Here is a 12500-nt window from a genome sequence, read left to right as displayed (position 1 = left end):
CTCACTCTCTCACTCACTCACTCACTCTCTCTCTCTCTCTCTCTCTCTCTCTCTCTCTCTCTCTCTCTCTCTCTCTCTCTCTCTCTCTGTGACTCACACTCACACTCACACTCACACTCACTCTCACTCTCACTCTCACTCTCTCTCTCTCTTTCCCTCCCTCCCTCCTTCCCTCCCTCCCTCCATCCCCCCCCTCTCTCTCTCTCTCTCTCTCTCTCTCTCTCTCTCTCTCTCTCTCTCTCTCTCTCTCTCTCTCTCTCTCTCTCTCCCTCCCTCCCTCCCTCCCTCCCTCCCTCCCTCCCTTCCTCTCCCCCCCTCCTCTCTCCCTCTCCCTCCCTCCCTCTGGCAGCAGTTGCCAAGTGAGTTCTCTAGCGTCTCGTTCGTTTTGAATTTTTTTTTTCTTTCTTTTGTTCTTTCTTTCGACCTTTCTTTCTTCTTTTCTTTGTTTTTACGTATAATAAATTTCCTTTCTTTCTCGATGTCTTTGTTTAATTCTTCCGTTTCTTTCTTTCTCTTCGTCTATTTTTTTTTTTCCTACATGAGAAAGGGATGAAATATAAAAAAAGGAGAAAAATAAATAGAAAAAAAAAGTCATCCTTACAAGTGTTGATAATATATTTTCTTATAGGATGATAAAAAAAACACACGATGTCTTCTCTCCATAGGAATAAACAACGACTTTAACAGAAAAAAAAATATATAGGCCTATAAATTATTCCAAAAAAGGAGGTAAAAAGTCTGAACAAAAGAAAAAAATTACTTCTCTGCTAAGAACTTGTTTCCCTCCAATGAATACTTCCAGGCATGCTTCACAAAGAGCTTTAATGCCTTCCTCCCTCCCCCCCACCTCCCCTAATGCCTCTCGTCTTTTCTCTTCCCCTCGCTTCGCCTCAGTCCTCTTTCTCTTCCCCTCTTTCCCCCTTTACTACGCACTTCTCCCCTCTTCCCCACACCTCTCCCTCCTTCCTCCTATTCCTTCCGGACATTCAATGCCCCTGGGTCCCTAAGTCCCCGCCTACACCCCTCCCCTTCATCCCTTACCAATCCCCCCTCCCCTTCATCTCCCACCCATCCCCCACCAATTCCCATCCCCACCCCCCACTTTGTCCCCTTCTTACCCCCACTGAGGTGCGTCCCTGGCACTCCCTCGACGCGCACAACTCCCCCCCTCCTCCCTCCCCCGCGAGATTCATGGGGACAGAATGAAGTTTAAACTAAGTAAGGCCCTTAAGCGGTATCTCAAAAACAATAACAAAAAAATGTGTGTGTATATATTTATCTATGTATATATACATATATCGGAGAGGTGAGGGTGTTACACTCTCTCTCTCTCTCTGTGTCCCTCCTTCTCTCTTTCCTTCCCATTAGCTTACACAATCTTGCTCTCACTCTCATTCTCATTTTCCTTTGTCTTCTCTTCCTCTCCCTTCCTCTCCCTCTCCCTCCCCCACTCCATCTTCCCCAACTTCTCGAGGCCTGGAAGACGCATGTATGAACTTTTGAGAATTTTCTCCTTGGGAAAACATTTATGCAAAGTAATGAGTTAAAACTCGACCCAGTAAACAAATGCATCTCGCTAATGTGGTATCCGGAGCAAATATTTGCTGGATACTTCGGAGAGTGTGGGAGAGGAGGGGAGGGGAGGGGAGGGGAGGGGTGGGGAGAGAAGTTGTTGGAGGAGGGGAAGGGGAGGGCAGGGGGGAAGTTGATCGAGGAGGGGAAGGGGAGGGGATGTGAAGTGGCGAGGGGTGGGGAGGGGAGGGGAAGGGGAGGGGATGTGAAGTGGCGAGGGGTGGGGAGGGGAGGGGAAGGATGGGAATGGTAGTTATTTGAGGATAAGAGAGGGAATATGAGGCGAGTTCTGAATACGGAAATGAGAGAGAGAGAGAGAGAGAGAGAGAGAGAGAGAGAGAGAGAGAGAGAGAGAGAGAGAGAGAGAGAGAGAGAGAGAGAGAGAGAGAGAGAGAGAATAGGCGTTTCCATGCACTCGATTTTGACAAAGGACAAAATAAGGAATGCGAAAAAAACAGAAGAAAGATGAGTGAAATAAACGAAGAGAATAGGCTGACGACGGAACAAGCCAATAATTCATCAAATCTCCTGAAAGAGACCATTATCAAACTTTCACGACCAACCGTTCAATTTGCAAAAAGAAAAAAAAAAGGAAAAAAGAGAGAGAGAGAGAGAGAGAGAGAGAGAGAGAGAGAGAGAGAGAGAGAGAGAGAGAGAGAGAGAGAGAGAGAGAGAGAGAGAGAGAGAGAGAGGGGGGGGGGGGTAAAGATGAAATACATAAACCATAACCACCGACAGATGGCAGCACAAGCGGAAATAAACAAATAAACAGCGTGAAAACCTTCCCTTCAGCCCTTGCAATTGCATCTGTGATACTTCAGAGAAACTGTTCAATGTTAAGAGACGTATGCCTGGGGGGGAGGGGGAAAGGAAGGGGGAGGGCGGGAGGGAGGGAGGGAGGGAGGGAGGGAGGGAGGGATGGGGATAGGGATGGGGATAGGGATGGGGATGGGGAGGGAGAGGGAGAGGGAGAAAGAGAGAGAGAAACAGAAACAAAGGGGGGAAAAAACAGTGACAAAAATAAGAACAGAAAAAATAACTCGAAAGGAAAAACAGAGCCAATTTCCGCCAACCCAAACAACCCAACAGCCCCGATGAACAACTACTGGCGCGGTGAGGAAGGGGGAAGGGGGGAAGGGGGGAAGGGGTAGGGGGAAGGGGGAAGGGGAAAGGGGAAAGGGGAAAGGGGAAAGGGGGAAAGGGGAAGGGGAAGCCAAGAAGGAGCAATTTAGCTTACAATTATAACCTTCACATTTCTGGCCACGAACCCCCCCACCCCCCCCGATCGCAAAATTCAAAACGCGCCATTTTGAATTCTTCAGAAATCCCTCTCGATTCTTTACACCTCTGTAACTCTAAATTCAAATCACTAAATCTATTTTTTTTTCTCTCTCTCTTTCTTTTATAAGTGCAGCTCCCGGATTAGGTCTGAATTCGGGGCAGGGGAAGGGGGGAGGGGGAGAATGGAAGGGGGGAGGGGGAGAATTGAGGGGGGAGGGGGAGAATGGAGGGGGGGAGGGGGAGAATGGAGGGGGGAGGGGGAGAATGGAGGGGGAGGGGGAGAATGGAGAGGGGAGGGGGAGAATGGAGAGGGGGAGGGGGAGAATGGAGGGGGGTAGGGGGAGGGGGCTAGGCGCTTTTGCAACCGCTCTCCATGAGACACCAAATATCTGCCATTCCCGATAACGAATGGGATTTTGAGAGAGGGAAAGAGAACGGGAAAGAAATAGTGAACAGGGGAAAGATTAAGAAAGGAAAGGAAATGGAGACTCAAAGAGAGAAGAGAAAAGGGGAGGAGGGAGGAGAGAAGGAAAGAGAAAGAGAGAGAGAGAGAGAGAGAGAGAGAGAGAGAGAGAGAGAGAGAGAGAGAGAGAGAGAGAGAGAGAGAGAAAGAGAGAGGGAGGGGCGGAGGAGGAGGAGGAGGAGGAGGAGGAGGAGGAGGAGGAGGAGGAGGAGGAGGAGGAGACAGAGGAGGAGGAGGAGGAGGAGGAGGAGGAGGAGGAGGAGGAGGAGGAGGAGGAGGAGGAGAAAGAGAAGGAAACGGAAAAAGAAAGAGAAAGAGGAGACCATTTTGAACGGGAAGAGAGAGAAAGGACGAGCAGAAAAAAAAAAACTTGAAAGACCAAGAGGAGATGACAAGCGAAGAGGAAAGACCAAAAAAGAAAGAAAGAAAGAAAGAGGGTAAAGGATAAAGGAGAGGAGACAGAGAATCCCATCAAAAGGGGATCGTAGGAACCCCCTTATGAAACCCGCTCACGAATTAGCTTCGTCTTGCTGCCCCCACCCCCCACCCCCCCCAAAAAAAAACGTCTCCCAGTTTTCGGTCAATTTGCTATCAAAAGTGAGAAGTCTAGCCGGGCGTGAACTCTTGCAAGAGATGGATGTGGTGCCCAGGGAGGGAGGGAGGGAGGGAGGGAGGGAGGAGGGAGGGAGGGAGGGAGGGAGAGAAGGAAGGAGGAAGGGAGGGAAGGAAGGAGGAAGGGAGGGAAGGAAGGAGGAAGGGAGGGAAGGAAGGAGGAAGGGAGGGACGGAGAGAGGGAAGGAGGGCGAGAAGGAAGGAGGAAGGGAGGGAAATAGGAGGGAGGCAAAGGAAGAGAGAGAGAGAGAAGCGAAAGAAAGCAAAACAAAGCGAAAAGAACAGAAAAACAAAAGAGAAAGAAAGGGAAAAAAAACAGAGAAAGACAAAAGACACACGACCACGCAGCTGATGGAAAACGGAGGGAATGCAATAACGAAAGAGGAAGAGGCAACAAACAGAAGAAGAGCAGAGCAGAAGAGGAAATAGGACCAGCACGCCCGCACCCGACAGGCAACAGAAGCGTCAGAGAGAGACAAATAACACGAGGAACGAAGAGGGGAAAAGAAAATTACGAGAAGAGGGGAAGATTACGGATAATATAAGGGCGTGGGAAATGGGTGATAAAGGGAGGAAAGAGAATTAAGTGAAAGGAGATAAAATGGGATAAGTTATATGGAGAGGGCGTCCGGGACATAAGAGGGTAAGGTATAGATGCCAAACGAAAGAGGGAGAAAGAGACAGAGGACGAGGAGAGGAGAGCAGAGGAGAAGAGAGAAGAGATAAGAAAGGAGCATAGAGGAGAGAGTGAGAGAAGAGAGGAGGAGAAAGGGAGAGACAGGGAGAGAGGTTAAAAGCCACAAGAGTCGGAATCAAGATAATAATAACAACTGGTAATAACAATATTAAACATAAACTATACAAAAGCACCCCCCCTCAAACAAACAAACAAATAAAACAAAAAAAAGTCGCTAGAGAAAAGAAAAGACGAAGGAAAATACATAAATCGGTAGAAATGAGAGAGAGAGAGAGAGAGAGAGAGAGAGAGAGAGAGAGAGAGAGAGAGAGAGAGAGAGAGCGAGAGAGAGAGCGAGAGAGAGAGCGAGAGAGAGAGCGAGAGCGAGCGAGAGAGAGAGCGAGAGAGAGAGCGAGAGCGAGAACGAGAGCGAATGAGCGAGAGAGAGAGAGAGAGAGAGAGAGAGAGAGAGAGAGATGAAAAAGCGATTTAAAAATAACTGAGCATGGGTGGAGTGAGGTTGTCAGCATTACCAATTCCGTCATTAATACAAGGGTACAAGTCGAGAAGCCGGTAAACTGTGGCACTACTGAGTATGGTTATTTCTAAATTGATATCTCGATTCTGTTTGTTGACGATTCATGGAGGGAGAGGGAGAGGGAGAGGGAGAGGGAGAGGGAGAGGGAGAGGGAGAGGGAGGGAGAGGGAGAGGGAAGGGAGGTGAGGAGGGATATGACAGGTGTAAACGAGAGGGAAAGGGAAAGGAAGAGGGAGGGGTGGAGAGAGAGAGAGAGAGAGAGAGAGAGAGAGAGAGAGAGAGAGAGAGAGAGAGAGAGAGAGAGAGAGAGAGAGAGAGGGAAAGAGCCAATCAAAGACCAACAGAGACAGAAACAAAAAGAAAGAATAGCAGAGGACGAAGATAGCTCAAGATGAGGGAGGGAGAGGGGTAGGGGGAAGGGGAGGGGGAGAGGAGAGAGAGGGGAGGAAGTGAGCGCCAATCCCAGAGAAGAGCATCATCGCCTCCCACAGCCTCGGCAGGTTGTGAAAGGAATGCTATTAAGCTCGGAAAGTATTTTTGCGCGTAAACTCGGCAGTAAAACCCGCGGCTGCGTGCCCTGGTCCCGCGCTGTTGTGACAAGAGGCTTGAGATAACATGGGGCGCCGCTCCCTCCCTCCCTCCCTCCCTCCCTCCCTCCCTCCCTCCCTCCCTCCCTCCCTCCCTCCCTCCCTCCCTCCCTCCCTCCCTCCCGCTCTCTCTCTCTCTCTCTTTATTTCTCTCTATCTCGCTCCCTCTCTCTCTCTCCCTCTCTCTCTCTCCCTCTCTCCCTCCCTCCCTCCCTCCCTCCCTCCCTCCCTCCCTCCCTCCCTCTCTCTCTCCCTCTCTCTTCCTCTCTTAATTCCTTACTTTCGTTCGTTCGTTCTTTCACTCTCTTACTCTTACTCTTTAACTTTCCTTCTTCACACCACTGAAGGAAAGGAGGTGAAAAAAAAAAAAAATATCACTCATTCCAATTCATTTTTATCACTTTCAACGAATCGGGCAGACGACCTGCCAAACCCGCTCCCCAAGATCTATCCCCAACTTCCATCCCCAACCCTGAGGCCCATCCCCAACCCCGCTCCCCAACCCAACCCCAACATTTCACCCTTACCCCGCCCCAACCCCAAGGGCCATCCCCAACCTAACCCCAAACCCGACCTATAAGAAAAAAAAAAGAGAAAATCATTCTAAAACCAACTCGTCAAAGCGGATCCATCTGCCTGTCCGGACCTCCCCCACTCCCCTCTCCCCCCTCTCCCCTCTCCCTCCACCTACACTAACCCCCTAACCCCCGCCCCCACCTGAGCTCACTTCCACATATACACATGATGAAAAAAAGGGGGAAAAAAAAAAACATACATGTAAATATACAAACCATTTTTTTCCCTACAACATACATATATATATATATATATATTCCCCGCGTCCTACTTCCTCAACAATAGGCTATCCCGTACGTTGAAAAAAAAAAAAAAAAAAAAAAAAAAGGCAAAGGCCCATCCAGCAGTGCCAGTCGTGCCACAGGTAAATCAAACCTTTAAAAAATATATTTTTTTAAAATATTACAAACTATATAAATAAATAAAAAAAACGATTCAGCCCGGGGGAAACAGATGAACTATAAGCCCGACGCCCTACAATGAAAACACACGCTGAAATTGTAGGCCCGTAAAACGCCCATTTAGAGCGAGGTACTACAAAACATATTGGGTTTTAGTGACGTGCATTTAGCCGGTAATGGCCGTCAAGCTGGTCCAAGCGGCCATTTGTCAAGCTTCCCCCCCCACACCTCCCCTTCCCCGGGCATCTCCCTCCCGTCTCTCTCCTCCCCCCCACCTCCCCTTCCCCGGGCACCTCTCTCCCCTCCTCTCCTCCTCCTCCCCTTCCCCGGCCCCCTCTCTCACCTCCTCTCCTATCTATCTAAAGTATCTGTTAACTATCTATCTGCCCGTGTGTGTGCGTGTGTGTGTGTGTGTGTGTGTGTGTGTGTGTGTGTGTGTGTGTGTGTGTGTGTGTGTGTGTGTGTGTGTGTGTGTGTGTGTGTGTGTGTGTGCGCGCGCGCATGCACGTGCGTGAGTATGCATATGCGAGTGCGTGTCCGTATGCATGTGTGCGTGCTTTTGTCCTTGCATGTCTAAACACACAGGGCTGTAAGAACACAAAACGAAGGAGGGAATGAAAGATGAAGAACAGAGGAACACGAATAAAAGACAAAATGCCGAGAAAAGAGACGAAGAGCGACAAAGACAGCAAACAATAACAATCGCGACAAAGACGGCAAACAATAACAATCGCCCGCAAAGCTGTCCCCTTGACGGCCGCAATTACCCCCCCCCCTTTCCCCCACCCCCATCCTCACGCACAAAAATGAAGAAGAAAACATTTTAAATAAAAGAGAGAAAAGAAAACACATCTTCACTATTTATTCTATTCCTTAAAATATAAGCAAGGCTCCCTCACCCACCCACCCTCCCTTCCCTCACCCTCCCTCCCCCCCTCCTCCTCCCTCCCTCCCTACCCCTCTCGCCTACGCCCCCCCACCCCCTCCCCGCTCAGCCAGCCTCACAACAGATGGGAAAATGACTTCAATCTCGTAAATAATGAGAGCTAACCACAGCTACCCCGTCCCGCTGCCTGACAACATGAACATAAACATGAGAAGTGGTTAGTGGAAGTGTAATAACAAGGCTGCATATTTTGCATGTGTGTGTGTACATTATTTTTTTTTTGTTTTTCTTCTTATGGTCTCTTTGTGTGTGTGATGAGAGAGAGAGAGAGAGAGAGAGAGAGAGAGAGAGAGAGAGAGAGAGAGAGAGAGTGTGTGTGTGTGTGTGTGTGTGTGTGAGAGAGAGAGAGAGAGAGAGAGAGAGAGAGAGAGAGAGAGAGAGAGAGAGAGAGAGAGAGAGAGAGAGAGAGAGAGAGAGAGAGAGTCAAAGAGGAAGACAACACCGAAAGATAACAGCAACAAGAAACAAGAACAAGAATCTAAAAGAAAGATCGACAGCATATGTACAAAAAAAGAGCCCGTATGAGTGCCTGTCCAATATCAAGTGTCTGCGCCTGTGTGAGTGTCATTTGTTGTTAGTGCATACGATGGACAGACCGTGGTACATACCGCCAAACTCACCGGGTGACGGCTAGCGGCAGCAGCAGCCACCGCCGCGTTCATGGCCGCTGGGTACATGATGCTGTGCCCGACCGGAGATCTCTCGTGTCAGCCTCCCGACGCGCTGGAGGGTCGGCCGGAAGGGAGGGGTGGGGGGTGGGGGGGAGAGTGGGGGTGATGTCTCCTTCGAGGGGGAGGTTAAGGGGGGGGAAGAGGAGGGGGGAGGGGGCGAGAGTGAAGTCCTTCTTCTTCACCTCCTCGAACCTTTCCCGTGATGTTGCTGTTTCCTCTCTCAATCTTCTCCCGTTATTTTCACCTTCTCTCTTTTCCTTTCTTTTCTCTTTTTTTTTTTATCTCTTTTCCTCAATATTTTTATTTTTCCTTTCTCTCTTCTCTTCCTTCGTTCACACTACCCTCACGAGGTTATACTAGACACGTGATTCATTGTGCCGATGAGGGGAACCACACACACACTCCGTTACCATGGCAACAACGACGACGACGGCGGCGACACCTCTCCGTATCTGGCGAAAATTAACGCATCCATGTTGTTCCCTCAGCTAACACAAACGCACTTCCGCCGATCGTCCACACTCCACGAGGCAAACAACAGGCTTGAAAAACACCACACTCGATTTCCAAAACAAAATCACTTTCTCTTATCAATATTTTTCCTCTCTGATTTTCTCTCTTTGCTTTTCTCTCTTTTCTTTCTCGCTTTCCTCTTTGGGCAAACTGGATTAAAACTATCTGTTTCGAAACACCTGTAATAAAAAAAGGGTATGAATAAGATTATAACGAACTACAGCTGCGTGGAAGGCCTCCGGCTTACACACACATCTGGGTTACAGCTGATCGCGGAAAGCTCACCTGTAACTTAAACCTTGGTGCGATTTTTTTTTTTTTTATGTAACATTTTCTTGTGTTCTTTCGTGTCTGTTCGGTTGGTATTTTGTATACCAACTCAGTCTCATTTAAAAGAGTTCCATTTCTTTATTTACAATTTTAAAATACATCACTAGAATGGTATATGCCGAGATACTTGTCTCCCAATTTTCAAATTTTATCAGTAAGTCAACCTGTTAGTCAGCTAGTCAGTCAGTCAGTCAGTCAGTCAGTCAGTCAGTCAGTCAGTCAGTCAGTCAGTCAGTCAGTCAGTCAGTCAGTCAGTCAGTCAGTCAGCCAGCCTGCCAGCTTACCAATATATCCCTCTGTCTGTACTTCTTTCTAGCCTATCTATCTCTCCGTCTATCAGTAGCCTTTCCATTCGCTCGTCCAACCGTCTGTCCCCGCCCTCCCTCTCCCTTTCCCTCCCCCCCCCCCTTATCGCTCCGCCCATCGCCAACACCGCCATAAAGATAAGGGCAATCCCCTGCCGCTTCACCACTTTGGCCTCGGATATGTTTTTTGTTTTTCCCGAACACGTCCAGATAGGGAGATGCCGGGAGGACGGACGGAGTGGGGGCTGGGGAGGGGGGGGGTAGATATGGGGAGGGGAAGGGGGGGGTTTAGAAAATGGAGACGGGGGATAGGAATAGGAAAGGAAGGGGGAGGGGGGTATACAGGGTTTTTTTTTTTTTTTTTTGTAGTTGTTTTTTTAACGCTGTTATCGCTTGAATAACATCCCTTTCCTTATCTCGCTCCCTCACTCGCTCACTCACACACTCTCTCGCTCTCTCTCTCTCTCTCTCTCTCTCTCTCTCTCTCACACACACACACACACACACACACACACACACACACACACACACACACACACACACACACTCTCTCTCTCTCTCTCTCTCTCTCTCTCTCTCTCTCTCTCTCTCTCTCTCTCTCTCTCTTTCTCTTTCTCCACCCCTTCCCCTTCACACACAATATATGACCACATCTCCCTCTCCCCCACCCCTCCTCTCCTTCTCCCTCACCCTCACCCCTTCACCCCTCCTCTCCCTCTCCCTCACCCTCACCCCTTCACCCCTCCTCTCCCTCCTTACTCTCTTCCCTCCTTTCTCTTCCTCTCTCCACTCTTCCCCAGAACAATCCTTTGGTGTTTCTACAAGCTGAAGTCATTCTCTCGAGTCGCTTGGGATTTCACTCCACACGCCGTTAAGAGGTTACGCAACAGCTCGCTCGCTCGCTCTCGCTCTCTCTCTCTCTCTCTCTCTCTCTCTCTCTCTCTCTCTCTCTCTTTCGTCGGCGATTCTTCTTTTTTTATACCTTTTATCGTGTTGGTTTGTTGTCAATTTGTATTACTCTTCTTGTCTTCTTTTTCTTCTTTCCAATCCTCCTCTCTCTCCCTTTCCTTCCCTCACTCCCCCTCCTCTTCCCTATCCTCCCACCTCCACCCTTCCCCCCTTCCCCCCCTCCCCTCCCACCTCCCCCCTCCTCCTCCACACACCCCGACTCTTCATATTTCAAATAACCACTTCTCTCCCACTCTTTTTTCTCGCTAAACTCCCCGACGCCTAATCCCACTTCAAAGGACTTTTAGAGAGGTCCATTTCATGCCTGCTCCATTTCTTTGCATCACCGTTCGCCACAGCCATCACAGGGAGAGGGGGAGGGGTTGAGGGGAGGGGAGGAGGGGATGGAAGAAGGGGAGGAGGGTGGAGGGGACGGAGGAGGGGGTGGAGGGGATGGAAGAGGGGGTGGAGGGGACGGAGGAGGGGGTGGAGGGGATGGAAGAGGGGGTGGAGGGGACGGAGGAGGGGGGTGGAAGGGAAGGAGGAGGAGTTGGAGGGGACGGAGGTGGGAAGACAGGAAGAGAGAGGGCACAGGGAGTGGGGATAGGGCGAAGGGGACAGAGGTTGGAAGACAGGAAGAGGGAGGGCACAGGGTATGGGGGATGAGGTAAGGGGATTGGGGAAAGGGGCGAGGGGACGGAGGAGAGGAAGTAGGAAGAGAGAGGGCACAGGCAGTGGGGAAGGGGAATGAGGGGAGGGAGGGGAGTCAGAAGGAGAGAGAGCACCGGGAATGAGGAAGGAGGGACGGAAGGAGTGTGGGTAGTTTAAAGGGAAGAAGGGGTGAAGAGGGAGGAAGGGAGGGAGAGAGGGAGAGAGACAGACATAAAGAGGTGGGGGCATTTCGAACAGCCTTTGATCACCGCAGCCACAGCCCTGGAGCAGCGGGAGAGCCGGGCACGATAAATCAAGCGTAAATGATTTTATCGGAAGGTGTGGCACGCTTTTCTCTCTCTCTCTCTCTCTCTCTCTCTCTCTCTCTCTCTCTCTCTCTCTCTCTCTCTCTCTCTCTCTCTCTCTCTCTCTCTCTCTCTCTCTCTCTCTCTCTCTCTCTCTCATCCTCTGTGTGTGTGTGTGTGTGTGTGTGTGTGTGTGTGTGTGTGTGTGTGTGTGTGTGTGTGTGTGTGTGTGTGTGTGTGTGTGTGTGTGTGTGTGTGTGCGTGTGTGTGTGCGTGTGTCCCTCTCTTCATCGTTCGCTCCCACGTGATCGGATGTGTGGACCATTCCTCCCATTCCCTCCTTTATCTCCTCCTTTTATTTGTCACTTTTATCGTCGTCTCTTTTTTTTACATCTCTCTTCCGTTAGATCGCTTTCCATCCCCGATTTCTTGCTTTGAAAGTTCCACCTGATTCGCTTAATCTCCTTATGACCAGAATTCGAGATAAAGCTTGTGATAAAATTGAAATCACTTTGCGCGCTTTCCAATTAATCCCCATATCAAATTCCCTTCGTAAAATCGTGTATTTTTTCGTTCGAACAACACAAAAATCCTTGCCAACTTGCCGCACACACATGTAAACACACGAACTCGTCTATGTATACACACAAATATATATAAATATATGTATATATATATCATATCATATCATATCATATCATATCATATCATATCATATCATATCATATCATATTATATTATATTATATTATATTATATTATATTATACTATACTATACTATACTATACTATACTATATTATATTATATATATATACGTACATACATACAAGCAAGCGCACACACACGCACAAACAAACGTACACTCACTCAAGGCGCTTCTCCCTCCCTCCTTCCCTCTCTCTCACTCTCCCTTTTTCCCTCTCTCTCACTCTCACTCCCTCCCTCTCCCTCTCTCTCACTCTCACTCCGTCCCTCCTTCCCTCTCTCTCCCTCTCTCTCCCTCCCTCCTTCCTTCTCTCTCACTCTCACTCCCTCCCTCTCCCTCTCTCTCACTCTCACTCCGTCCCTCCTTCCCTCTCTCTCCCTCTCTCTCTCTCCCTCCTTCCCTCTCTCTCTCTCCCTCC

General features: G+C 49.4%; 1 long non-coding RNA gene across 2 annotated transcripts in view; it reads right to left on the bottom strand.

The window, feature by feature from the left end:
* The window catches only part of LOC125039372, a 22441-nt gene that overhangs the window by 2302 nt on the left and 7639 nt on the right, over nt 1-12500 (bottom strand). Inside the window, exon 2 of one of the 2 annotated variants that reach the window (XR_007116114.1) lies at nt 8261-9015. This is a non-coding gene — a long non-coding RNA (uncharacterized LOC125039372). The remainder of the gene's footprint in view (nt 1-8260; nt 9016-12500) is intronic. The other variant, XR_007116115.1, reaches the window with a different exon arrangement.

The sequence above is a fragment of the Penaeus chinensis genome, chromosome 27 (genome assembly GCF_019202785.1).
Source record: "Penaeus chinensis breed Huanghai No. 1 chromosome 27, ASM1920278v2, whole genome shotgun sequence".
Classification (NCBI taxonomy): Eukaryota; Metazoa; Arthropoda; class Malacostraca; order Decapoda; family Penaeidae; genus Penaeus; species Penaeus chinensis.
Note: the sequence above shows the minus strand (reverse complement) of the source record. Positions and strands in the feature narration are given on the sequence as shown.